The 27,719-nt window shown below is 50.2% G+C and overlaps 2 pseudogenes; both read right to left on the bottom strand.

Moving 5' to 3' along the window:
* Window positions 1-1,287: 1,287 nt before the first annotated feature.
* LOC141504091 (GTPase NRas pseudogene) lies at window positions 1,288-2,658 on the bottom strand (annotated as a pseudogene).
* A 21,329-nt stretch (window positions 2,659-23,987) lies between these two features.
* Window positions 23,988-26,338, bottom strand: LOC141504085 (GTPase NRas pseudogene; annotated as a pseudogene).
* Window positions 26,339-27,719: the final 1,381 nt, after the last annotated feature.

Here is a 27,719-nt window from a genome sequence, read left to right as displayed (position 1 = left end):
CCTTAGCGGAATGTGACCATCCTGAAGGCGGGGATGCTTCGATTTTGTTTTCCTATGCCCAGATGCCCTCTCTCTTCCTTATAATGGGGGGAACTGGGAAGCTGCTCTCTTCCCAACTCTCGGGTAGCTGCTAACAAGTCACCATAGCAGCTTGTTGGTAAGTGCTTGTTTTTGTCCCCCCAAGCCCCCTTCAAGGGTGAATTTTGGAGGGGGGGTGTCAGTTCTTGTGAGCCCAGGACTCAACTTGGCCCTTTACCAAGCTTCCCCTTCAGGGCAGGGTAGGAGCCAAGTGAACCCCCATCTTAACTAAGGAATCTACTTTCTGTCCTAGGCTTCTGCTTCTCTCCCCTAGAAGGTGCCATAGCCTAGAAGGAAGCCAGCCTGGTCCCTCCCTACTCCGGCTTCAGATAACTATATTTCCCTGGACTCTCTGCATCGCCCTCTTTCCTGCCTCAGTTTCCCCTACAGTAAATAAAGGAGTTGGGGCAGGAGAACTCTAACTTGGGGTGAAGATAGAAAAGAGGTTGGAGGGGGTGCTGCCAGGAGGAGCCTCTAGAAAGGAAATGGAGTTAGAGATCCTTGGCAAGGACCAAGGGACACCACAGGGAAGGGGCACCCTCAAGCTCTTAGCAGTTTGGGTGATGCCCTCTTCTTGGCCTCAGTTTCCTTCCTCTGTCAAATGAGGGTCTGAGACTAGACAGTCTTGGAGTCACTCATTTCCCCTTTCTCTGTATAATTTCCAATTTAGTCCAGTAAATCGGATTCATTTGAGTGTCCATCTCTAACAACCAATAGGCTTTGAAACACATTTTATCAATCTTTTCCACCGTCTAATTGTCCTTAGCTTTTCCCCACCCCCTCAACCTCTCACCTAACTATGTTCAGAGCCATGTTCTGGTCATAAAGAAATGTTTTCAGAGCGTAGAAAATTGGCAAAACTCATCCATGCTTTGAAAAACCCTCACATTTTCTGTATTCCCGTGTGTTCTCCAGCGCCCCAAACCCCCTCTGCCAAGGAAGGGCATGGAGGTAGGTCTCTTCCGATAGTCCAATTCTATATTGAGATGGCAGAACAATGGATTTTATCGTTTGGGCTTTATTATTCCTAAACTGATTCTGTGGGATGGGGGAGGAGATGCTCTGCCTCCCCTGAGATCACAAGTAGGAGCAGAAGGTAGAGCCTCCAGTGGGTCTCTGGGGACCCTGGGAGGGGCCCAGAACCCAGCTCTAAGCTATGTGGCCAGAGGGTAACGGTATCCTCTCTTCAGGGTCCTGGTAAGGGGGCAGTCAATTATCCAGCCCTGAGAGTTGGAGGGACATGAGACATGGGAGAAACTGAGATTTCACCATCCAGGACAAGCTGAAGACATTCAATGACTCTTCCCTGGGAGATTCCACATCCCCGGGTCCATCTCCTTTAAACAGGTTTCCTTTTGTGCCATCTTCTTCAGCCTCACTATTAAAATGTTTGACTTATTTGGGAGTTTTGCTTGTACGCCAACTATTTCACATTTGACTTTCTGTGACCCCATTTGGGGTTTTCCTGGCAAAGATGCTAGAGGGTTTGTCATTTCCTCCTTCAATCCCTCTTACAGATGGGGAAATGGAGGCCTATAGGTTTAAATTTCTCGATCAGGGTCACCTAGTTAGTAAGTGACTTAGACCAGATTTGATCTCAGGACCAGAAGTCTTCCTGACTTCAGCTCCAGGGCTCTCCTCTCTACCACCAGTTGCCCCAGCCCTTCGCTAGGCTAGGTTGTTTCTCTACTGAGCCAGCTGAGTGGTCTCAGTTCCAGTTGAGCCATATTTTTTTCTTCCAAGCCTTTTGAAGGTCATGATTCATTTGGCCCACATCTGCTCTGTGTTCCAATCGTTTTAAAGATTATTTTAAATTTTATTTATTCTATTTTTAAGAATCCAGATTTAATTTATATTATTACAACAATTTTATTATAAGAGTAAACATAACCCCACCCAAGATGTTGACAAGCCTCAAGAATAGTGAGAGAGAGAGAGAAAAAAATGTCCTTCAATCTGTGTTCAGATTTCAGTGGCTGTGTCTCTGGGGTGAGCTGCCTTTTTTCTCATAAGTCCGCCAGAGAAGTTGCTTCAATATTTTTTCCATAGTTGCTATTACTAGCTGTATTTCCCTAGACTCTATTCCTCCCCACTCTCATTTATTCTCTTCTCTCTCTCCTTTCATGCTGGCCCTGTCCAAAAGTGTGTTGTACCTGAGTACTCTCTCCTTCCATCTTCCCTCTCTTCTAGGGGCCACTGGATCTCGGGCATCCTGGACTGCTGGATCTCCTGAACTAGCTCCTGGAAGGCATTCACCACACCCTGCTGGGACATGGCAGAGGTCTTCACAAAGGGCACTCCGAAGCTCTTGGCTGCGTCCTGGCCCACAGCGGAGTCCACCAGGCAGTGGGCCAGGTCCACCTTGTTGGCCACCAGCACCATGGGTACCCGACTCGTGCCCTTGACCTTCCGAAGCTGGTCCCAGAAGAGGCTCACGTCCACAAAGGTCCTGATGGAGTCGACGGCGTAGACAAAGAAGAAGCCGTGGCCCCAGTCCATGCAGTCCTCCCGAATGTCCTGGAACTCCTCCCTTCCAGTGATGTCCACGATGGCCAGCTGGCAGCGCTCCCCATCCACCATCACCTGCTCAGGAGGAAGCGGAGGGTCTGCGCGCTCCTGCCCACACAACGGTTGCCCAACATCACCAACTTGTAGGGCGTCTTGGCTCTGCCCTGGCTGCCCACCTGGGGGGTACGGAAAGAAGGGGAAAGGGAAACCCGCATGGATGGGGGACTACAGTTCACGGGTTCTGACATCACCCCATCCAGTCACGCTGATTTCCTTTCCACTTTACAGCTCGGGGAACTGAGGCCAGCAGAACTGAAGAGCTTTGAATTTGGGTCACGTAGACCCCAAGCCCTGCACTCCACCCACCCGGCTCCCCACCTGCCTCAGGGACCCCGGATTCAGAGGCGACTGAGAATCCGGCCCCGGGAACTTCCTTGACCTGGGCCCCCAGGTCTGACCCCAAGATTTCCGAACCGGTTCCCTAACCCTTCAGCGCGTGTCCCCTGCACTAATACAACCCCGGACACATGGGGTCGGGGGCTGCTCACTCACTGCCTCCCCAGCCCCGCTCCGCTGCGCCTGCCTCTACTTACCCTTTCGGAGTTGTCAGCGAGGAAGCCTGACGAGGAGGCGCAGAGGGACGGGCTCAGGGGAAGCACAGACTGAGGGCACCGCAGCCCCACCAGCTTCAAGTACTGCCTCCCGGGAAGCCCGCCCCCTCCCCACCCAGATCTCCTGGCAACGTAGAGCCGCGCCCCCAGGATTTGGGTACCCCACCCCAAAGCGCTAGGACTTCTGGGAACCAGCGTGTCTGTGGGGAGCGCCTCCCCGCAAAGTTCAGATATTCTAGGGACCCCAGCACCTAAGTGGCCCCTGAGAGGCCCCTTTCTGGCCCCCTCAGGGCCCCACTTCGATGTCCGGAGGGGGAAGCAGGCCGTAGGCTCCGAGGCCTCCCAAACCCCGCTTTTGATGGGGGGGACGCGGGGGTGTGGGCAGCCCTACCCGGACCCCTCAGCCCCTTCCCCGGCACCATCCTGTCTTCCTCCGCATCTCCTCCCCTCTGCACCCTCCCCCCCTCATCGTGGCCTCCATCCTCTGGGGGCCCCCTGCCTTTGGCCCGGGCAGCCCCTCTCTGTCTCCCTGGCTTTTTCTGACACTCCCCCCCAACATCTGTCTTCCTAAAACCGTCTGCCCCCTCCCTCCCCCGCCCTAGGCAGCACCCTCGTTCTGTCCCGGCCCCTTTAGACTGGAGTCTTTTTCTTGGGAGTGCTGTGCAGAGAGCCGAGTTCAAATCCTACCGCAACCACTCACCAGCCGTGTAGCAGCAACAGCTTGGTTCCTTTCTCTGGCCTTACCTCATCTCTCCCCCTGCTCCCCGGACCTGCTTCCTCCCCAACTCCCTTACCCCCACCCCACCTCCTCTCTTCCCCCCTTCAGATCCCTGGGGGTCTTCCCTGGCCATTTCCTTGCCAAGAACCTGAGGTCCCTAGATTTTGCTGGGGTTGAGCCCCACCCCCCCAGTCCCTCTCCCCAGCACTGTGGCTGACCCGGAGCTACCCAGGTGGAGTTACAGCACAGTCCAGGTGCCATCTGGCAGCCTCAATTCTGGCACATGCCAACCAGATTTAAGAAGCCTCACAAATGAGGCTGAGGCTGTCCACGTGCCAGGGCTTTGGGGACAAATCCCTGGGGGCAGTTTTTGGGAAAGAACAAAATGCTGTTTAAAAAAAGATTTACTTTTATACAGTTCTTTGGGGAGGCAAATGAAGAGCCCAAGCTTTAGATGAAGCCAAAGGGTAGCATGGGTGAACCTTCTTACTGGACTCCTGAAGACATCCCCAGTCCCCAGACCCAAAAGAAAGAGGACATTTACCCCCCCACCCCCACCCCCCCAGATCTGTGCTCCACGGCTTTCATGATTAAGAGCCAGGCCTCAGAATGGGAGGAAAACCCTAGAGGACTTGGAGCAGGCAGGAGCCTCTCAAGGTGCCCCCATCCACAAGGGACAGTTCCCAGGCACACAGTGAAGACCCCTCCCTCCCCTGGGCTGCTGATTTATAAAACCCACCAACTAAGCCTGGCCAGGCCTTGGAAAGCCTGGCTCTCAAACTGCCTGGAAAGGACAGGGGCCCACACTGGAAATCACTGGGCACAGGGCTAACACTCCTCTGGCTCTGGGCATGGGAGGGCCCATGGACAGGGCAGAGAACACGTCCACCCCTCCGAGTTCTGCAGCTGGCGGTGGTCACTGAGCCATCTGGGCTGCAGGGATGCAGGGGATCCCCAAGCCCATCCCACAGGCTGACCCTTCAACAATCCCCGAATTGGGGGGGGTGCAGGAAAATGAGTTTGAACCAGCTCAGGCAGGAAAGGGGATCAGCTGTCCTCCTCTCAGCTTGGAGCCTGGAGGGGCCTGAGGGGCCATCCAGTCCAACCCCCCAACATTTCCCAGATATGGACACTGAGACCCAGGGTGCCTCACCTAAAATATCCATGGTTTCCTAAATTCCAAACCCCAGTCTCTCCCCCAGGCCATACTGGCCTCATGTTACACTGGCCCAAGCACTCTGCTCCCTGACAAATACCAACACAGAAACAACCCAACAGCCTTTATACCTGACAAAGCCCAGAACGAGAAATGTAAGCGACTGTGAAGCAGATACAAGACAGAACAACAAGGGGCAACTGGGACTGATGAGGATAGAGAGCTCACCCGGGGTGAGGGGATCCCAGTTCCCATCTGACCAGCCCTGGGGCCTTGGGCAAGTCCCTTAACTGCCATATGTCCCACATACAGTAGAGAAAAGGCCCCCACCAGCACCCCCTGTATCCCCCCCTAGGGGTAGCTGCTCTCCAGAGTCAGGGCCCCTATTGGGGGACCATGATTTTGTGTAATAGGGAAAGTCCCAGTAAGAAAAGTTCCCCCATTCCTAGGCTCTGGAGATGGGAAAGGTACAGTGCCAGATGAGAGACTAAGTGGCCAGAGGTACACTGCGCCTGGGGCCAGGGGGGCCTGAGCCAGGGGACAGGGGAGCAAGGAATGGGCTCACAGGATCTTGCAGCGCTTGGCATTGCATTCCTGGTCCTGCCAGGACACGGAGAAGCTCTGCCAGACCCTCCGGATCTCCCGAACCAGTTACAAGGCCTCCTCCACGCTCTGCTGATCCTGGGAAGAAGTCTCTATTAAGGGCACCCTGAAGACCTTGGACGCTATCCAGGGCCCAGGGCCCGGGGCCCAGGTCACCCAGCGTTCAACCAAATCGTTGTTGGCCACCAAGACGAAGGGAATGCGGTTGCTGTCATTGACCCTCCACAGCACCTCCCATAAGATGTCATCCACAGCATAGATACAGAGAAGGCCTTCCCCCCCCCCACCAGCACATGAAGAGCCACCATTGGCTGGGGCAATCATCCCTGACTGTGGCATCCAGGATCTCCAGTTGGCAGGGCTCGCCATCCACCACCAGATGGGTGTGGTACAAATCATCCAGGGTGGGGTCATGCTCTGACACAAGGGAATTATTGACCAGCTGGAGGGTCAGGGCACTCTTGCCCACCTCACTGCTGCCCATAACCACCAGCTTGTACTGCGCCATGGCCCAGCTGATCACCTAGGGAGATGGGGGCTACAGAGGGAGCCTGTGACAGCTGAGGCCACCACTGTATACCTCTCCAGAGCCCTCCTCATCTGTTTCCTAACACATAGCCTTGGGGCCCCTCCTTTCTCATCATCCCTTACCCAAAGTCATGCAGTCATCCCTTACCCAAAGTCAAGCGGGGCAGGCTAAGATTCCCTAGCAGGGGTCCTTCAGATGCACCCACAGTCTCAAATTAGGGCCAGGTCCCCAGAAACAATGCTTACTCATTCATCATCATTATAAGGAGTTGGAGAGCAGGGTGCAGGGCCCAGTGACATGGCTCTCTGATGCCCCTGGGCCTCTCCTGAGTGGGAATCCCCACCAAGAAACTGGGGGCTATCTGTTCAGAGCCATTCTGGGGTTCAGGGTCACTCAATATCCTGTGCTCTCACCCCCGCCAAGGACCTAAGAATGTGTCTTTTCCCATCCATCCAGGGCGAGTGAATAGGCACTGCCCACCTTCCCTATAGAGGGTCATTGTCACTGCCCTCCTTTCTTAGGGGAGATCACAGTGTCCCCCATGCTTTCTGGCTCTCTGTACCCCCAAGAGCCCGGAGTAAATCTTAGGCCTGGTTGGCTGGGTCTGGGGTTCAATTTGCATGCTGTCTTGGTTCTACAACTTTGGCACATGTGGCAGAAAGGGCAAAGGCCTTTGGATCATTTCTTCTTTCTGGTTGAGGTTTGACATCTGGAAACTGTGCCCCTTCCCCCAGGGATTCACCCCATCCACCCCCAGCTGTGCTCAGTGAATAGGGCTTCCAGGGCCCCCCATGTCCCTTCACGCTTCTCAGGAGGTCCCACAAGTAGACCTAAGAGGACAGAGGGCAGTGGGGCTCACCCCCACAGCTGCAGAGGGAGCCCCCCCCATCAGGGCAACCCCGGGGACTCTGCTGAGGCTGCCAATCCACCGCCCAGCCTGGTCACTCCCCAGATCTGTTCAGATCATGATTCATTTGGCCTACATCTGCTCTGCATTCCAATCTTTTTTAAAGAATATTTGAAAATTTATTTATTCTATTTTTAAGGATCTACATTTAATTTATATTATTACAATAATTTTGTTATAAGAGTAAACATAACCCCACCCAAGATGTTGACAAGCCTCAAGAATAGTGAGAGAGAGAAAAAAAATGTCCTTCAATCTGTGTTCAGATTTCAGTGGCTGTGTCTCTGGGGTGAGCTGCCTTTTTTCTCATAAGTCCACCAGAGAAGTTGCTTCAATATTTTTTCCATAGTTGCTATTACTAGCTGTATTTCCCTAGACTCTATTCCTCCCCACTCTCATTTATTCTCTTCTCTCTCTCCTTTCATGCTGGCCCTGTCCAAAAGTGTGTTGTACCTGAGTACTCTCTCCTTCCATCTTCCCTCTCTTCTATGCCCTATTTCCCTCCCTCCCTTCCCCCTTTCCCCCTTATCCCATCCCTTTTTAGGGTTAGGGTTAGGGTTAGAGTTTGCTGTAAGGAGGGATCCAGCTTGGCTTTCTTAGTATGAAAGGCCACACTGCAACCTGGATCTGAGTGTGGGCAAACCGCGGAGTCCTGTCCCAGGGAGAGCCGAGAGAGTTCTGCAGTCTCCCCTGACCCCCTTACCATCTATGGGCTGTGCTCTGGAACTGCAGGCTGGTTTCACTTAGTTATCACTGCAAGTCCCTTGTTCATGTTCCTCACGCCAGTCTTTCTGCTTTCAATTTCTAATTCTTGGCCACTTCAAAAAGAGATGCTTTGAATATTTTATCCCTATGAGATTTTTATCCTTTGTCTTGATCTCTTCTGAATATAGACCTGTAGTGTTATTGCTGGATCAAATGGAATGCACATTTTTATTGCCTTTGAGCATAATTCCAAATTGCTCCCCAGAAAGGTTGGATCTGCTCACAATGCCACCAACAGTGCATCAGTGTTCCTGTTTTCCCACATCCCCTTCAATATTGATCATTTTGTTTTCTATTCACATCAACCAGTCTAAAAGGTGTGAGGTGGTAACTCAGAGATGTTTTAATTTGCATTTCTGTAATCAATAATAATTTAGAGAAATTTTTCATTTGAATATAGATAGCTTGGATTTCTTTGTTTGAAAACTGCCTTTCAGGGCCCCTGGGTGGTTCAGTGGATAGCTCACTGGCCCTGGAGTCAGGAGTACCTGAGTTAATATCAGGCCTCAGACACTTGGTAATAATTACCAAGTTGTGTGGCCTTGTGCACACATTTTCCTTGCAAAAAAAAAAAAACTAAAAAAAAAAAAAGAAATTGCCTTTCTATATTCTTTGACCATTTTCAATTGTGAAATGATTTCGTGTTTTTTTTGGTATATTTGACTCAGTTCTCTATGTATTTTAGAAATGAGTCCTTTATCAGAAACATTAATTGTAAAAAATTGGTTCCCAATTTAAAACATTACTTTTCATCTTGGTTGCGGTAGTTTGCCTGGGCAAAAAAGTTTTTAATTTAATGTTATCGGCTACAGATGGGTGGTTCAGTGGATGGAACTCCAGCCCTGGAAACGGCAGGATTTGAGTTCATATCTGACCTCAGATGCTTAATAATTGCCTAGCTGTGCAACCTTGGGCAAGTCATTTAGCTCCATTGCCTTAAGTAAATAATAATTTTTAAAAAACCCATAATAAAATTGCAATTCTTTAAAAAAAATTGTCTAGCTTCTTTTTCATACTGTTCTCTATCTATTCCTTGATCCTGAACTGTCCCCCTTTCCATATATCTGACAGGTAAGCTATTCCTTGGTTTTGGTTTATAACATCATTTATATTTTTAAATCCTGTCTGCATTTTGACCCTCCCTTGGTATACGGTGTGTGAGATGTTGGTCTGGGCCTAATTTCTGCCATGCATTCTTCCACTTTTCCCAGCAGACTTCATTAACGAGTGACTTTTAATCACAGAAGTCTGAAACTTTGGGTTATCCAACAGTCCATTACTATAGTCATTTCCTGCTGCTTCTTTTGCACCTCATCTATTCCACTGATCCGCCAACTCTATTTCTTAGTCAAACAATTTTGATGACTGATGCTTTCTAATTTAAATCTCGAAGGACTAGACCACCTTCATTTGCATATTCATCATTAATTACCTTGATATACCTGAGCTTTTATTCCTCCATATGAATTTAGTTACTACTTTTTTTAGTTCACTAAAGCAAGGTTTTGGAAATTTGATTGTATTGACACTGAATAATGAATCTAATTTAGGTAAAATTGTCCTTGTTATTATATTAGCTTGGTCTAACCATGAACAATTGTCCATACCTTTTCTAAAAGACTGAAGAGAATACTTCAGCCTGACCAGGGCCCCAGACCTGTTACAGAACCATTACTTAAAGGAGTGAGAGGCCATGGAAGATATTCAAAGAAGACCCTGTTAGCCATTGAGGGAGAGAAGCCTGGGGAGACTTCAGCCAAGTATTTTTTTTTAATTTTTAAATTTATTTAAGGCAATGGGGTTGGGTGACTTGCCCAAGTTAACACAGCTCGTCAATTATTAAGTGTCTGAGGCTGGATTTAATCTCAGGTCCTCCTGACTCCAGGGCTGGTGCTCTATCCACTGTGCCACCTTGTTGCCCCCTTCAGTCTAGTCATTCCAAAAAGAGAGGTCCCTGAAAGAAATACCAGACAATTGTGCTCTGGAGAAGGGAAACATAATGCCAAATGACAAGGATTGATTTCTTTAGGAAAAATGTATTTAAACATTATTGGGATCCAGCAAGCCAAGTTGGCACAGGACTTGGTCTAAAAAGTCTAAAAGCAGACAATGAGAAGAAGCTGAATGATTCACCACTTTCATTGCTTTTCTACATAGTGCTGCTTTCAACATGATTGGAAAGGTCCTTTACCAGAGGAGGCTTTGATTCAGGACAGTCTGACTCCAAATTCCATTGACTGAAATCGGATTTCCTCTTCTTGGTTTTCTCTAAGGCTGGCCTGGGCACCATTTCAAGATGAGCTTGAGTCCCAGCTGGGCTGGAGCTCATTCAAATGGCCATGCCAACATACCTCTCTACAAAGGGGTCGGCAGATGTCTTCATTCCATTTTTGCTGAGAAATGATTTTAATTCCGAGGAGGTGAACAAGTCCCACTGAGGAGGGCTGCAGGCTGGGTTGAGCAGGGTGAGCAATAAGAAGGTGGAGGCTTTGGGGTTTTAAAAGGAACAGACACATTTCCTTCCTTCCTTTCTCATGTGTAACAGTGACAGTATGATGTTGTGTCATATGTGTAATTAAGCAGGGTGGGCAGAGGTGGCAGGGTAGGCTGGTGAGGCAGGGTGGACAGAGGAGGCAGGGTGGGCAGGGGAGGCACGGTGGGCAGGGGACGCTGGGTGGGCTGGGGAGGCAGGGTGGGCTGGGGAGGCAGGGTGGGCAGGGGAGGCAGGGAGGGCAGGGGAGGCACGGTGGGCAGGGGACGCTGGGTGGGCTGGGGAGGCAGGGTGGGCTGGGGAGGCAGGGTGGGCAGGGGAGGCAGGGTGGGCAGGGGAGGCACGGTGGGCAGGGGACGCTGGGTGGGCTGGGGAGGCAGGGTGGGCAGGGGACGCTGGGTGGGCTGGGGAGGCAGGGTGGGCTGGGGAGGCACAGCACGGTGGGCAGGGGACGCTGGGTGGGCTGGGGAGGCAGGGTGGGCTGGGGAGGCAGGGTGGGCAGGGGAGGCAGGGTGGGCAGGGGAGGCACGGTGGGCAGGGGAGGCTGGGTGGGCTGGGGAGGCAGGGTGGGCAGGGGAGGCAGGGAGGGCAGGAGAGGCACGGTGGGCAGGGGACGCTGGGTGGGCTGGGGAGGCAGGATGGGCAGGGTGGGCAGAGGAGGCAGGGTGGGCAGGGGCCTTCCTTTTCTCTGCTTCAGACTGGGAACCCAAGAGCTGTGCCCCCTGAAGCGAGGATGGCCAGAGGGAGGTGAATCCCAGCTGGCTGGAACCAAGGCGGAGATGAAGACTCTCCAGTTGCGGATGTTACGGTGGGGCTCCGCGAAGTGGCCGCCTTCTGGGCTCCCGGGTCCGGGCCCGCCACTCCCCCTCCGGCCGCGGCCAGGCCAGCGGGGCGCCGGGGGGGGGGGGCGGAGGCAGAGGCCGGGCAGCAACGTGGAGCGGGCCGGGCCGGGCAGAGCGCAGAGTGGCCAGCGCCCGCCGCGCCCAGGCTGCTGCGCTGCGGCTGGCCGGAGCCGCGCTCTTCTTCCCCGGCTTCTCGGTGCTCTGCACCCAGGGGCTGCTTCGGGCGCTGCCCCAACGGCCCCTCCACTACAGCCGGCCGTTCCTCCAGCTCGGCGCTCCTGGCCTCTGGCTCCGGGCTCCTCAGCCTTGGGACCTGGGGCAATGTCATTCCCTGCAGGCACTGGCTGCCTCCAGAATGGGTGAGGGAAACATCCCTTGTACTAAAGTATTCTCAGGGGCGGCTAGGTGGCGGCAGTGGATAAAGCACCGGCCTTGGAGCCAGGAGGACCTGGCTCCAAATCCACTCTCAGACAATTAATAATTACTTAGCTGTGTGGCCTTGCGCAAGCCACTTAACCCCACTTGCCTTGCAAAAAAAAAAAAAAGAAAAAGAAAACCAAAATTATTCCTAGCGGCCCTATTTGTGAGGGTAAAGGAGTGGAAATCCAGTAAATGTCCTTCCAGTGGAGAATGGCTTAGCAAATTGTGGTGTGTGCATATCATGGAACAGTGTTGCTCTATGAGAAACCAGGAGGGATGGGAATTCAGAGAAACCTGGAGGGATCTGCCTGAACTGATGCTGAGCAAGACGAGCAGAACCAGAAAATCACTGTACACCCCTTGTTCTATGCATATACTTTGCAGGTTTTTCCTCACATTTCTCACTAATTTGTCATAACTAATGATTAAAATATTTTGTCTTTATTAATCATAATCGTTTACAAGTTTTACATACGTTTTTAAATGCAAGACAATACTTAAGTCATAGGATCCTTCAATGTTGCATTTCTACTTTATATCTACTTTTTTTACAGTTCTTAGGTATTCTTAAAATCACACTAACTTTTTGTTTCATTCACTTAATTTTCTTCTTGAATTGAACACCTGAATTCTAATTCTATCATTAGTTTTAATATTACAGCAGAGAATTTACTGTTCTCCTGAATAACTTAACCTTCTCCACCAAAAAGCCCCTACAATTTTCTAGTCTTACAAGAGTTATTCCTTAAGAACTCAATTTTCTATCTTTGATACTTTGATATTCTCACTTGATTCCTTCTCAGTTCTTTTGAAAAATTATTCTATATTCATTTCAGTAGGATCTGAGTAGGCATCATCTAGCATGTCCAGATTACCTAACATGGAGGTCTCCTTCTCCCCTACCATGTGACTAGCACTACTTGCACTGTGTGTGTGAACCAATGTATAGCAGTCAAACATCCAGATTGTTTTCCTCTCTGTCTTTCCAGGGTCCTCACTTCTCTCTTATGCTTATTGAAGGAAAAGATGACATGAAGCTTACCCGTAGCCTGGGCCCCATCAACTGAACTGGAAGGGGAGGCTCTCTCGCCCTCCTCACTCACCCTTTTTTTGCCCCCAGGTTTGAGGTATATGGGTTTCTGTTTTGTATCAACCTCAGTTTCAAGTGTTGAAGGTCATTCTTACTGGACTCAAGAATTTGAACCTTGGTCTCCTTGGAGCCAGGATTCCAAGCACAATGCTTCAAAGGATGACTGGGCATTGAGCCCAACAGGAGAAAGGAGCTCAGAACTTGGGAACCTGGAATTCTGCTCACTATGAACTGAGGTAATGCAAGGCCTAACCCTCCTTGACCCAAAAACAAATGGCCCGGTTCCAAAAGTTGGGAGAGTATTTCTATCAATATGTTCTATACCTTTGTAGTCAAGATTCCTTTTTAAAGCAAAAGTGACTGTTAGTGTGCTCTTGGAACTGAGGTACAGGAGACATAAGCCCAATACTTCAGCAAGTGCATTGTGAAGACTGGAATCCATTTCAGAGAGAGAGAGAGAGAGAGAGAGAGAGAGAGAGAGAGAGAGAGAGAGAGAGAGAGAGAGAGCACAGAAACAGCAAATTCTAATAACATTCCTGGAGAACCCTAGCATACAATAATACAGAACACCCTTGCATTCAATGCAGTGGGGGGGATGGCAAGGTAGTTACATTCACAAAAGTAATTCTTATACCTTTCTCTTCCTTAGGAAATTTCTATTCTAATTTCTTTACTGCAAAATACTTATTGATTGAGAAGATTTTTCTTTTAATTATGAACATCTTTCATCACTTCATAGCTTTTTAAAATAGTTCAGTAACTTCCTTATTTTAATTTTGTTCATTTCTCCTTTGATTTATTAGTCACTGTTGATGATTCTGTGTTGCCTTTCCTATAATTTCATAATTTATATGTCTTCCTTGTATTCAGCATTCCCTTTTTAAGGATGAATGCCTTGGGACCCCTTTCACAATGTCTGTGACCTCTTCGTATCATATATTAGGTTTGAATGTAATCATTGGCTCTTAAAGGCTTGAACATGTTAGACTCCTTAAATCACTGCCACCGGGAGAATCTCAGAACACTCTAGAAAACTCTGCCAAATTTCCTGCCCTATTTATTCTTGGTTCCATTTTCCTTTTGCCAGTATCTTTCTTCTCCTGTCTATTGCCTAGTTCCTTTTTTTACAATTTTGTCTAGTCTTGGGAAAAAACCACAGACAAACAAGAAATGGTCTTCAAATTCATTCCCTAGCATCGAAGCCTTTCCCTGGACAATTTAACTCTACTTTGACCTTTCATTTACCTTTTTCTTGAGCTTCATGTGTGGTGTGATTCACAGAGAATCACTTGCCCAGGGAGTGAGATTCATTTAATCTTGGAATGCTGACAAAAGGTCACTCCAAAAAGTCATCCTCCCAAACCTTAGTTTTCTTGAGAGAACATGATGGGGTTGAGGGCAACCTGGATGGGAAATTCCCAATATCTTTCACCAGCTATCAAGATCAATGTAAAGAAAAATATTACAAGAAACTGAAGAAAACAGAACATATTACCCAGCAGTTTTAGGGATAGGTAAATAATGCATGAATAAGAAGAGAGAGCTGTGTAAGGTAAAACATGAATTTAAATTACATTCAATGAAAAAGGTTTTGAATAAAGAACATCAAAATCAGAAGGATGGGGCTGCTAGGTGGCGCAGTGGATAAAGCACTGGCTCTGGAGTCAGGAGTACCTGGGTTCAAAATCGGTCTCAGACACTTAATAATTACCTAGCCGTGTGGCCTTGGGCAAGCCACTTAATCCCATTTGCCTTGCAAAAACCTGAAAAAAATCAGAAGGAAAGCAAAAAGTTGGGGGGGGGGGAATTTTTAGTCAGTTTTTCAGATAAAGGACTCAGATCTCAAATATATAAACAACTTGGTAAAATCTATAAGGAGACATTCCATAACCGATTCAGTGCTCAAAGGAAATGAGCAAGCAATTTAACAATGAAGAATAGAAAACGATATATAGGCCTATGAAAAATTTTCTAAGTCATGGCTGATTAGAGAAATGCAAATTAAAATAACCCTGAGATGCCATTGGATACCTATCCCATTTGCTAAAATGATGAAAGGGGAAAGGGACAAATGTTGCAGGAGGTGTGGAATAATTGGGACAAAAATTCACTATTCATGGAAATGTGAACTGATCGACCCATTCTGGAGAGTAATCTGGATTCATTCCTAAGGATTTAATAAACAGCCTCTATAATTTGACTCAGTAACAATATTATCACATCTGTTTCCCAATATGATTAGAGAAAAGGGGAAAAAACTCTTTGTAGTGGCAAAGAACTGGAAAATATAGGGATGGGGGAATGGCTGAACAAGCTGTGGTATGTGATTGAGATAGACCACTACTGTTTTATAAGGGATCATCATCTTGGTGATGTTAGAAAGACATGGACAGACTTGCCCAAGAAAAAGAATGACAAAATGAGTGGAACCAAGAGGACACTGTATACAGTAAAAAAAAAAATCGTGTTTTAAGAGCAAAAACAATGACTATTGTTTTTGATAATCCTTATACTTTTTTTTCATTAAAACATGCCTACTTGAATATTTTCAATATTCAACTAAACACTGTGATAGTATAGCTATCTGGAAAATAAAGATCTTCTTGTTTAGAAGAGGTGGAATTCAGACTGAGATGAAAAATTGCTTTGCCCAAAATTTCTATAAAGCCTAGAGCAGGGTCTCTCAATGATCTGTCTTTCTATCTCTGTGGTATCTGATGACCTGCTCACATGTTAATTCATAAATATATCAGAAGCACTGTCTTTCATTTCTTTACTGATACAAGTCCCATTACTACTTTCCTTCTAACAAATATCATGGAGCTGCAGTCAGGATCACACAGGCATTAGCAGCATCCACATTAAGGGCTCATATGCCTTGGAATATAATATTCCAGAAGGCAAAAGAACTTGGAAAGCAACCAAGAATCAACTACTCAGGAAACCTAACATCCTCTTCCAGGGGAAAAGATGAACTTTCAGTGAACCAGGGGAATTTCAAATGTTCCTGTTGAAATAACCAGAGCTTGATTTCCTGTACTTGATTTTCAAGTACAGGAATCTGGCGAACCATAGAGGGGTTGGCGAGAAGGGTAAATTATGAGGGACTTAATGATGATGATGAACACGTGGGGTGGCTAGGTGGCACAGTGTGTGGAGCACTGGCCCTGGAGTCAGGAGTACCTGAGTTCATATCCAGCCTCAGACACATAATAATTACAAAGCTATGTGGCCTTGGGCAAGCCCCTTAACCCCATTTGCCTTGAAAAAAAAATAAGCTAGATAATTTTGAGTACATAAGTTTTTTAAAGAATTGCAATTTTATTATGGGTTTTAAAAAAATTTTTTATTTACTTAAGGCAATGGGGCTAAGTGTCTTGTCCAGCTTACACAGCTAGGCAATTATTAGGGGTCTGAGGCCAGATCTGAACTCCAGTCCTTTCATTTCCAGGACTGGAGTTTCATGCAGTGTACCACCCAGCTGCCCCTGATAACATTAAATAAAAAAAAACTTTTTGCCCAAGCAAAACTACTGCAACAGAGATGAAAAGGAATGTAACCAATTGTTACGATTAGTGTTTTTGATAAATGACTCATTTCTAAAATATATAGAGAATTGAGTCAAATATATTTTTAAAAAGTCATTTCACAATTTCAAAATGGTCAAAGATATGGAAAGTCAGTTTTGAAACAAAGAAATCAAAGTTATCCATAGTCAAATGAAATTTTTTTCTGAACCATTATTGATTAGACAAATGAAAATTAAAACATCTCTGACTTACTAGTTCACACCTCTCAGACTGGTTGATATGAATAGAAAGGAAAATGATCAATGTTGAAGGGGATGTGGGAAAACGGGGACACTAATGCATTGTTGGTGGAGTTGTGAGCAGATCCAACCTTTCTGGAGAGCAATTTGGAATTATGCTCAAAGGCAATAAAAATATGCTTTCAATTAGATGCAGCAATAACACTTCAGGTCTGTATTCAAAAGATATCAAGACAAAGGATAAAAATCTCACAAGGATAAAATATTCAAAGCATCTCTTTTTGTAGTGGCAAAGAATTAGAAATTGAAAGAAAGAGTGTGGAGTGAGGAACACGACCAAGGTACCTGCAGGGAGAATCAAGGGAAAGCAGCCTGCAGCTCCAGAGCACAGTCCATAGATGGTAAGAAGGTCAGGGGAGACTACAGAAATATCTCTGCTCTCCATGGGACAGGACTCTGCTGTTTGCCCTTACTCAGATCGAGGTTGCTATTTGTTCTTCCATACTAAGAAAGCCAAGCTGGATCCCTCCTTACAGCAAACCCTAACCCTAAGAAGGGATGGGATAAGGGGAAAAGGGGGGAGGGAGGGGGGAATAGGGCATAGAAAAGAAGGAAGACAGAAGGAGAGAGTACTCAGGTACAACACACTTTTGGACAGGGCCAGAATTAAAGGAGAGAGAGAAGAGAACAAATGAGAGTGGGAGGAATAGAGTGGAGGGAAATACAGCTAGTAATAGCAACTATGGAAAAAATATTGAAGCAACTTCTCTGGGGGACTTAGGATTAAGAAGGCAGCTCACCCCAGAGACAGAGCCACTGAAATCTGAACACAGAGTGAAGGACATTTTTTTTCTCTCTCTCGCTATTCTTGAAGTTTGTCATCTTCTTTGGGGGGGGTTATGTTTGCTCTTATAACAAAATTATTGTAATAATATAAAAAAACTAGATCCTTACAAAATAGAATAAATAAAATTTAAAATATTCTTTAAAAAAGATTGGAATGCAGAGCAGATGTGGGCCAAATGAATCATGACCTTCAAAAGCCTTGGAAGAAAGGACTATGGCTCAACTAGAGCCGAGACCACTCAGCTGGCTCAGTAGAGAAACAACCTAGCGTAATGAAGGGCTGGGGGAAAAGGTGGTAGAGAGGAGAGTCCTGGAGCTGAAGTCAGGAAGACTTCTGTTCCTGAGCTCAAATCAGGTCTCTGTCACTTACTAAGTGGGTGACTCTGATCGAGACATGTTAAACTAAATGTTGATATACAAATATCATGGAAAAAATGGAAAGAATATCACACTGCCTTCTATTGGGGGGAGAGGGAAAGGGAGGGAGAAAATGGGGAAAACTGCAAAATTCAAAACCTTGCAAAAATGATTAGTAGAAAATACTATTTTATACAATTGGAAAGCAAATAACAAATTTATATTAAAATAAATGTAAGTAAATTAAAAAAAAGAAACTGAAGCAGACAGTCCTAGAGAAAAGGAGTGGGAGCGGGGGTGTTCCAGCTCCTTTTTACCACCTAAATGTCAATCAGAGCCCACCCTAGATGATGGATACTTTTCTGAACTTGGGACCTTATGATCTCCTGCCCATTGGGGATTCAGTTTCCATCAGTGTAAATAAAGGACCAGTGATCTCAGTAACTTTAGTTGGAGTTGCCAAGTTAGTTCTTGGAGTTCAGTGTCATCCAATTCAAGCAGAAAGTGATGTCTAGAATTAAAAAGGACAAGAAAGGCAAAAGGCAAGAGGGGGGGCTTCATGCCCACACCCCAACATCGGGACTGGGGATGATGGGGGATGACTCAGCTCTTCTCAGTCCCACAGTGAGCCAAGACTACAGGACCCAGGACGGAAATGCCATTCACCTCCAGGGACAGGACAGATGGAGTCTGATGAAGATCAAGCACATTGTCACTTTTCTCAGGGTTTTCCTTTGGGCCTGGGTTTTCTTTCATAATACGATAAATAGAGTAATAAACTTTGCATAACTGAACATGTACAACATATACCAAACAGCTGACGGTGTCACAGAGGGAGGGAGAAAATGTGGAACTCAGAAATTTTTAAAACTGCGCTAAATTGATCTTTTCAAGAAATTGGGAGAAAATTATAATATTATTTTTTCAAATGGGGACAGCTAAGTGGTGTTGTGGGTAGAGCACCAGCTCTGGAGTCAGGAGGACCTGAATTCAAATCCAGCCTCAGACACCTAGCTGTGTGACATTGGGAAAGTCCTTTAACCCCATTGTCTTTCAAAAACATGATAAACAAAAAATGAACCATGCCCAGCACTGCCTTGTACTAGGAATCAGAAAAAAAAAAAACAGTTTGAATTTGGTATCCAGTGGAAGCAGAGGAGATGCTGGGTTCTCTATTAGTCTCTTGGTCCAGCAGAGCAACTTTTCAATCCACAGAACCAAGAGGAGAATCACAAATGTGGATCAGAGGATTTGGTTCTATGGGGATAAAATGAACCCCCCCCCCCTTTGAGAAGTGAAGGATGTAGCTGAAGTAAATGCAACAGAACAAGGTCTCCTCCATCCAGAAGATCAAAGGTTGGGTCCAACATATCCCCAAATGATGAATGGCCCACTGAGGCCGGGGAGGATATGCACCCAGGAAATAATCAGCTAGACACAGACTTAAATAGCTAATAAAGAGGGGGCAGGGAGTCAGCACCTCATTTAGACACCCACTTGAACTAGGGGAGTCAGAGTCAGGCCGATAAAACAGGGACTCTGAGGATCAGGGGTTTGGGGCTTTTGTTGTTGTCTGTAGGATGACACACGAGGGTTGGAAGGGACCCAAGAACCAGAAGGGCCAGGGACTCACCTCTCCCAGGCAGGGCAGCTGTGCATGGCAGGGCTTCCAGTCCAAGAAGAGCCATTTAGAGGCCGAAGGGTCTGCAAAGACCTGGCAATCAGAAGCCTTCACTTTCCAGGTGAGGAAAGGGGCCCTAGAAAGTGGGGAGACATGTGTCCATGGGTCACAGAGGGAAGAAATTGAACCCAGGATGCTTTCCCAATTGGCTGCCATGCGCATTAGACCCACTGGACAAACACAGAGATGGACTTCCTCTGGAGTGTGACATTCCTGGGGACCCCTGCTCAAATGTTAGGAAGGTGAGGAGCCTGGGCAGCCCCTGGAAGAGAGGACACTGTCCACCCCACAGACACATGGGGCCAGGTGATCTCTGCGGGGTTCACACCCTGCGGGGCAGGGAAGGAGAAAGAGACTTTGGTAGGGTTTTATCCCCTGACCCTAGGATCCTCGACCTCCTCTGTATATCAGGCATGATAATGACCCCGGCAGGAATTGGAATCATGATGTGAGAGACAGCACCCACCAGATGACTACACCCTCCTGTGTCTGAGAGAAGAAACTGAGGCAGAGAGGCCAGAGGATTTCCCTGGGGCTCATTGGGCTAATGGGTTCAGGGCTCCCAGGCCGAATCTGGGCTTGGCTCAGCAGCTGCCTTCCTTGAAAGGGGGGCTTCATCTAAGTTGGCCTCCCAGGCCAGGCCCATAGACAGATTTCTCTTCCTCCCCTTCCAACTCCTCAGCCTCCCCTTCCTCTCCCCCCAAACCTCCTCAGATGCTGAACCCCACCAAGCTCAAAGAGTCTCCTGCCTTAGTGGATCTCAGCCACCTCACCTCTCCCGGACTCCCCTAACCTGTTCTCCCCTCTTCCCCACTCAGACTTGCCCCAGATCAGGGACCTGGAGGACAAGACTCCCCGCCCCAGACCTCCTGAGTCATTTCCTCTCACCTAAATGCCAGCTCTATCCTAGGTTCACTGGACCCACATTCCCAGGACTACACCAGGCCAGGCCGCAGCCACTTGCTAACCTAAAAAGGGATGGGCTGGGTCTACCTCCTCTGGCCTCACCCCCTTTAACCTCTCCCTTCCCAGCTCAGCTCTGCCCTCCAGCTGAGTTCTCCCCCTAGGACAAAGGAAGCCTGGTCTCAGAATTAGACCTAGACCTGGGCAGGACTCGAGGAGCCACCATCTCCCCAGCTCCCTGCTGAGGAAACTGAGGCCCAGCGTGTCCCCTTTAAAGTCCCCTGCCTTCCTCCCTCCCAAGACCGGCTCTCTCCCCTGGGCCCTCCCACTGCCTCCCTGCTATTCCTGCCCCAAGCACACCGGCTCCAGAGAAACCACGAGGAACACACTTGGAAAAAAACCAAAGGTCTTTATTCCTCATAAAACTTAGACCAAGAAAAGTAACTTTGGGAGACCCCAATGCCCCTCCCCCCAGGCAGGTAGCTGCAGAATCCCTCACACCCTGGCTCACACAGGAGACTGGCACAAGGCCCTTTGGACCTGCATTCCCAAGCTGGAGGCACAGGGATGTCCAAGCCCCTAGGTGGATGCTGATGGGTCCCACCAATAGTCAGCTTGAGAAAACCTGGGGGGTCCAGCAGGGTCTCCCCACCTGGAGTGTAGAAACAAACAGACAGAAGGAGGAAGAGGGCAGGGTTTGGGGCAGAACCATTTGGAGGGGCAGAAGGCCCAGGGGGTGGGGTGCCAGCTCACTGGATGGTGCAAAGCTTGAACCTGCAGCTCTGGTCCTGCTCAGCCTGGGATTCTCTCAGATCTTGAGTGGCCTGGAAACGGCTTATCTCCCGAACCAGCTCATGGAAGGCCTGCTCCACACCTTGCCCAGTCTTGGCTGAAGTCTCCACGTAGGGAACCCTGAGGCTCTTGCCCACTTCCTGGCCCATGTCTGAGTCCACCACCCAATCGGTGTCATCAACCATGTTGGCAACCAGCACCATGGGTGCCGGATCGATGCCCTTGACCTTCTGAAGATCGTCTCAGAAGGCGTTCGCCTCCATGAAGCTCCTCAAGCTGCTGACCTAGTAGACAAAGAGGAAGCCCTGGCCCCGGTGGATGCACTCATCATGCAGATCCTAGAATAGCTCCCTTCCAGAGGTATCCATGATGGTCTCCTGGCAGGGCTCCTGGATTCAGAGGGGGCTGAGAATCAGTCTGAGGTCCTTCCTAAACCTGGACCCCAAGATTTCTGATCAGCTCCCTAATCCTTCAGAGTGTGGCGCCTGCATTAATGCACCCAGGGACACATGGGGTGGGGGTGGGGCATGAGCTAACCTGCTGACCTGTTAGCTGCCCCTTCCCTGCTGCACTCCGCTCCTCCTGCCTCTACTTACCCTTTCTGAATTGTCAGTGAAGCAGCCTGGTGAGGAGGCACAGAATCAAGAATTCAGGAGAAGTAAAGATACTGGAGGCTTCTCTGCCCCCAGCAGCATCGAGTACTGGGGGACAGTTGCCCCCACATCATGGAGCCTCCTGGGAAACCTGCCCCCTCCCTACCCCCATTCACAAAGCCCTGCCCCCACCAGGGGTTTTGGGATACCCACTCCCAAATCCCTAAGGCTTCTTGGTGCCCAACATACCTGCGGAGCTCTTCCCTCCAAAGTTCAGGGTCCCCCAAGTGGCCCCTGAGCCAGCACCTTTCTGCAGCAGCAGGCCCCCACTTCGATGTCCAGCACAGGAAGCAGAAGGCTCCCCTGTCCCAGCCCAGAGTCATCCAAGCCTCCCCAACTCTGCTTCTGAGCAGGTGGGTCCTGGCTCTTCCCTCCCCAGGCTCTACCCTGCCCCAGCCTCAGCCCACCCTGCAGAGGGGCCCCTTCCCCTGGCCTGTCAGCCCTTCCCCGGCCACCTGGCTCCCCCGCTTGGGCTGGACCATAACCCCCATGTCTACCTGCTGCAGAGAAGCCAGTGTACTCAAAGCAGTTGGAAACAAGTTGAGTAAATCCCCTTTACAGAAAAGCTGTCCCACCCAGCCCGAGCCTTGGGTACAACCATCCTGCCTGACCTTCTTGAACCCGGGCTCCTTTAGCCAATAGGTCGGCCAGGTATTGCGAGCATGTGACATCACCCACCTGCAATGAGGGGGGCCACACCCAGGTCTCCAGCCCTGCCCCGGGCAGGAGGGGGCAGTGGGGGGGGGGGCTCTGCGCTTTGCAGACTCAGACCCAGATCACACCCTGCTGCTCCTCCTGCAGCTCCTCTGAAGGGGCCTGTTCCTTGGGGGCTTCTGGGGAGAAAGCTCCAGGTATTGGATCCTCCTGCCCTCCGGGGTGCTGCCCAGGCCCCACCCTGAACCAGGCAGTCGTCCCTGGGTCCCAACCTTCCATCCTTCCCGATGACCCCTCCCACCCTTTCCCTAGGCAGTACCCTCCTTGTCCTGGCCACCTTTACACTGGAGTCTTTTTCGACACATTGAACTTATCTCGTAGCCCCTCCTGCCCTGCATCCTCCCCAATCCCTTCCCCTCACCCCCACCTTCGCTGTCTCCACTCCAGATCCCTTGGGATCTTCCCTGCCCATTCTTTTGCCAAAAATCTGTGGTCCCTGGACCCTGGATTGTGCTGGGGTTGAGCCTCCCCAATCCCTCTCCCCTGGCCCTGCGGCTGACCCGGGGCTACCGAGGTGGGTTCACAGCACAGTCCAGGTGCCATCTCCTTTCCCTGGCTGCCTCAGTTCTGGCATATGCCAACCAGAGGTATGAAGCCTCACAGTCGAGCCTGAGGCTGCCCACGATCCAGGGTTTGGGGGTGAATCCCTGGTGGCAGTTCTGGGGCAAGAACAAAATGCTGTTTAAAAAAAGATTTATTTTTATGCAGTTCTTTAGGGAGGCAAAGGAAGAGCCCAAGCTTTAGAGGAAGCAGGCCCGAAGGGCAGCATGGGTGATCCTTCTTACTGTACTCCTGAAGACGTCCCAAGTCTCCAGACCCCAAAGAAAGGGGACATTTACCCCTCCACCACCCTGGATCTGTGTTCCAAGGCTGTCATGATTAAAATTCAGGCCTCAGTTTGGGAGGAAAACCCTAGAGGACTTGGAGCAGTCAGGAGGCTGTCAAGGTACCCCCAACCACCAGGGACAGGCCCCAGTCACACACAGTGAAGACCCCTCCCTCCCCTGGGCTGATTTATAAAACCCACCAACCAAGCCTGGCCAGGCCTTGGGAAGCCCGGCTCCCAAACTGCCTGGAAAGGACAGAGACCCACACTGGAAATCACTGGGCACAGGGCTGACACTCCTCTGGCTCTGGGCACGGGAGGGCCCACGGACAGGGCAGAGAACACGTCCACCCCTCCGAGGCCTGCAGCTGGCGGTGGTCACTGAGCCATCTGGGCTACAGGGATGCAGGGGATCCCCAAGCCCATCCTACAGGCCGACCCTTCAGCAATTCCCGAACTGGGGGTGGTGCAGGAAAATGAGTTTGAGCTGGCTCAGGCGGGAAAGTGGATCAGGTGCCCTCCTCCCAAATTGGAGCTTGGAGGGACCTGGGGGCCATCCAGTCCAACCTCCCAACATCTCCCAGATGTGTACACTGAGAAGCGGGGGTCCCTCACCTAAAATCTCCATGGTTTCCTAACTTCCAAGGCCCAGTCTCTCCCCCAGGCCATACTGCCCTCATGTTACACCGGCCCAAGCACTCTGCCCTCTGACAAACACCAACACAGAAACAACCCAACAGCCTTTATTCCTGACAAAGCCCAGAAAGAGAAATGTAAACGACTGTGAAGCAGATACAACAAGACAGAACAATCAGAGGCAACTGGGGCTGATGGGGATAGAGAGCTCACCTGGGGTGAGGAGATCCTATTACCCATCTGACTAGCCCTGTGGCCTTGGGCAAGTCCCTTAAGTGCCATGTGTCCCACCTACAGAGAACAGGCCCCCACCCCCACCCTTCAGTCCCTTCTGTGGGTAGCTGGTCTCCAGAGTCAGGGCCTCTATTGGGGGACCAAGATATTGCGTAATAGGGAAAATCCCAGGAAGAAAAGCGCCCCCATTCTCAGCCGCCGGAGACGGGAAGGCTACAATGCCAGATGAGAGACAATGTGGCCAGAGGTCCACTGCCCCTGGGGCCAGGGCAGCCAAGGGAGACCTTAGAGAGGAGGAGGAGGGAAGTCTTTGGCCTGGTGGGGATACCAAGGCAGTGAGGTGGCCCTCCTTTCTCCAAGGGGAAAAAAAAAAAAAACAAAAATCCCAAAAGCCCGAGGGGAGAAGAGATGAAGAGTTCCCAAGAGGCTCCTGGAGACATCTTGGTGAGGCCCAGCAGGGGCCAGATCCAGAGCAGTGCACCAAGCCAGATGGAAGCCTGGAGGCCAGGGGAGACTGAGGCAGGGGCCAGGGGAGCAAGGCATGGGCTCACAGGATCATGCAGCACTTGTCCCTGCATTCTGGATCCTGCCTGGCCTCGGAGAAGCTCTGCTGGACCCTCCGGATCTCCCGAACCAGCTCCTGGAAGGCTTCCTCCACGCTCTGCCGGTCCTGGGCAGAGGTCTCTACAAAGGGCACCCTGAAGCCCTTGGCCGCTGTTTTGCCCAGGGCCCAGGTCACCCAGTGTTCAACCAAGTCGTTCTTGTTGGCCACCAGGACGAAGGGAATATGGTCGCTGCCCTTGACCCTCCACAGCTCCTTCCATAAGATGTCTGCATCCACAAAAGACTTGATGTCATCCACAGCATAGACGCAGAGAAAGCCTTCCCCCCAGTGCATGAAGGGCCACCATTGGCTGGGGCAATCATCCCTGACTGTGGCATCCAGGATCTCCAGTTGGCAGGGCTCGCCATCCACCACCAGATGGGTGTGGTACAAATTGCCCAGCGTGGGGTCGTACTCTGACACAAGGGAATTATTGACCAGCTGGAGGGTCAGAGCACTCTTGCCCACCTCACTGCTGCCCATCACCACCAGCTTGTACTGCGCCATGGCCCAGCTGATCACCTAGGGAGACGGGGACAACAGAGGAAGCCTGTGACAGCTGAGCGACCCTAGGCCACCACTGTACCTCTCCAGAGCCCTCCTCATCTCTTCCCCAACACCTAGCCTTGGGGCTCCTCCTTTCCCATCATCCCTTGCCCAAAGCCAAGCAAGGCAGGCTAAGATTCCCTAGCAGGGGTCCTTCGGATGCACCCACAGTCTCAAATTAGGGCCAGATCCCCAGAAACAATGCTCACTCATTCAACATCATTATAAGAAGTTCCTGGAGAGTAGGTTGCCGGGCCCAGTGATACAGTTCTCTGATGTCCCTGGGCAGCTCCTGAGTGAGAATTCCCACCAAGGAACTGGGGCTATCTGTTCAGAGCCATTCTGGGGTTCAGGGTCACTCAACCTCTTGTGCTCTCACCCCCCCTCCCCAAAGACCTAAGAATGTGTCTTTTCCCATCCATCCAGTGGGAGTGAATAGGCACTGCCCACCTTGCCTATAAAGGGTGGTGGTCACTGCCCTCCTTTCTTAGGGGAGATCACAGTGCCCCCTATGCCTTCTGGCTATCTGTACCCCAAGGGCCCAGAGTAAATCATAGGCCTGGTTGGCTGGGTCTGGGGTTCAAGTTTGATCCTGTCTTGGTTCTACACCTTTGGCACATGTGGCAGAGGGGGCAAAGGACATCTGGATCATTTCTCCTTTTTGGTTGAGCTTTGACATCTGGAAACTCTGCCCCACCCGCCAGGGACTCACCCCCTCCACCCCCCAGCTGTGCCCAGAGAATAGGGGTTTCAGGGCCCCCCATGTCCTTTCACGCTGCTCAGGAGGTCCCACAAGTAGCCGGAGGAGGACAGAGGGCAGTGCGGCTCACCCCCACCCCCTGCAGGGGCAGGGCCCCCCACCTCAGTGTGGCCCCGGGGACTCCGCTGATGCTGCCAGCCCACTGCCCAGCCCGGTCACTCCCCAGATCTGTTCAGGGTCCCCTGCCTCTACTTACCCTGTTCTGGACAACACGGAGCTGAGCGGGAAGGAGCCGTAGTGTCGTGTCGTGGGGGCCCCAAGGATAAGGGGTCCGACACAAAGCGGGGCCTGTCCTGGCAAGCGGACTCGGCTGCAGCCCCCACCTCTCGCCAGAGCTCTCTGGGCCAGAAGCGACGCGCCCACGCCCCCTGGCCTCCGGGGAGCCCACTCCCCCTCTGCGCAGCCCCACCCCCCCACGGGCTGGCCGGCCCCCGGGGGCCACGTGCAGTCCTGGTCCGGCCAGGTAGATGGGCCCCGTGGGATGGCCCCCAAGAGAGGCCTGGAACGCCGGGTCCTGGAGCTGCTACACTGTAGCCAGTGGGGCCCCCGGGCCCGGAGGCCACATAGCCCCGAGCCCGGGCATGGCCAGCCACCTGGCAGGCAGACGGGGCCCTTGGCTGCCCACTGGCACAGATTGGACCGCCCAGTACTTGTTGTGGGTGAGGATTTTCAGTCCAATGTTCTTTTGTCACAGATTCACCACCCCAGCCAGGCTCCCCACACCCAGCCAGACTCTGCACAGGGCACCTTTCTCCACCTGATGCCCCAGTTCTTTGCTCCACAATGTCTACTGACATGATCTCTCCCCTATTTAGCTTCCCCATTGGCTCCTGCCAGCTTCAGTCTGGTCCCAGGGAAAGACAGCAGCTCTAAGTTTCCCCTCAGACTCTCCCTCACCCTTAGCATTTCCCAATTTGTGCCCCTCTTAGCCCAAGGATGTCTCCTCCACTTCTGGGTCAAAGATCTGCTGGCCTGGTCCCACCCTGACTTCCAGGTCTTCCTCTCCCTGACTCTTGGAACCTGAAAAGGCTGGAATATCCCAGTGGTGGAGGATTGAGAGCCAAGGACCCTAAGGTGGAACTGATGCAGAGGGAAGGCAGCCTCAGCAGGACCACACTGGATTACAGGGAGAGCGAGGTGGGGTGCTGACCGACCAGGAGGATCGTAGCTCTCTCCCTAATAAATATTGGTAAAAAAAATCTTAAACAAAATTTTAGCAATGAGACTACCACCATTTATCACCAGGTGAATACACGCTGAGCGGGTTGGATTCATACAAGGCAGGCAGGGATTGTTCAACATCAGGAAAAACCTCAACATAATGAAACATATCAATAGTAAAACCAACAGAAATCAAAAGATTATCTCAATAGACGCTGGAAAAGCATTTGATAAAATGCAACATCCATTCCTAATTTAAAAAACTACTAGAAAGTTTATGGGTAAATGGAGTTTTCCTTACAATAATAAACAGTATATAAAACCATCAATAAATTTTACATTTGATGGGTATAAACTTAGAGCATTTCCAGTACATTCAGGATGAAACAAGGATGCCCATGATTACCGTGACTATTCAATCTAGTATTAGAAATGCTAGCAGTAGCAATAAGAGAAGAAAAAAAATCAAAGGAATTAGAATTGGGAATGATGAAGCAAAACGTTTACTCTTTACAGATA

The sequence above is a fragment of the Macrotis lagotis genome, unplaced genomic scaffold (genome assembly GCF_037893015.1).
Source record: "Macrotis lagotis isolate mMagLag1 unplaced genomic scaffold, bilby.v1.9.chrom.fasta BILBYCTG093, whole genome shotgun sequence".
NCBI classification, from domain to species: domain Eukaryota; kingdom Metazoa; phylum Chordata; class Mammalia; order Peramelemorphia; family Peramelidae; genus Macrotis; species Macrotis lagotis.
This window is presented reverse-complemented; position numbering and strand designations above follow the sequence as displayed.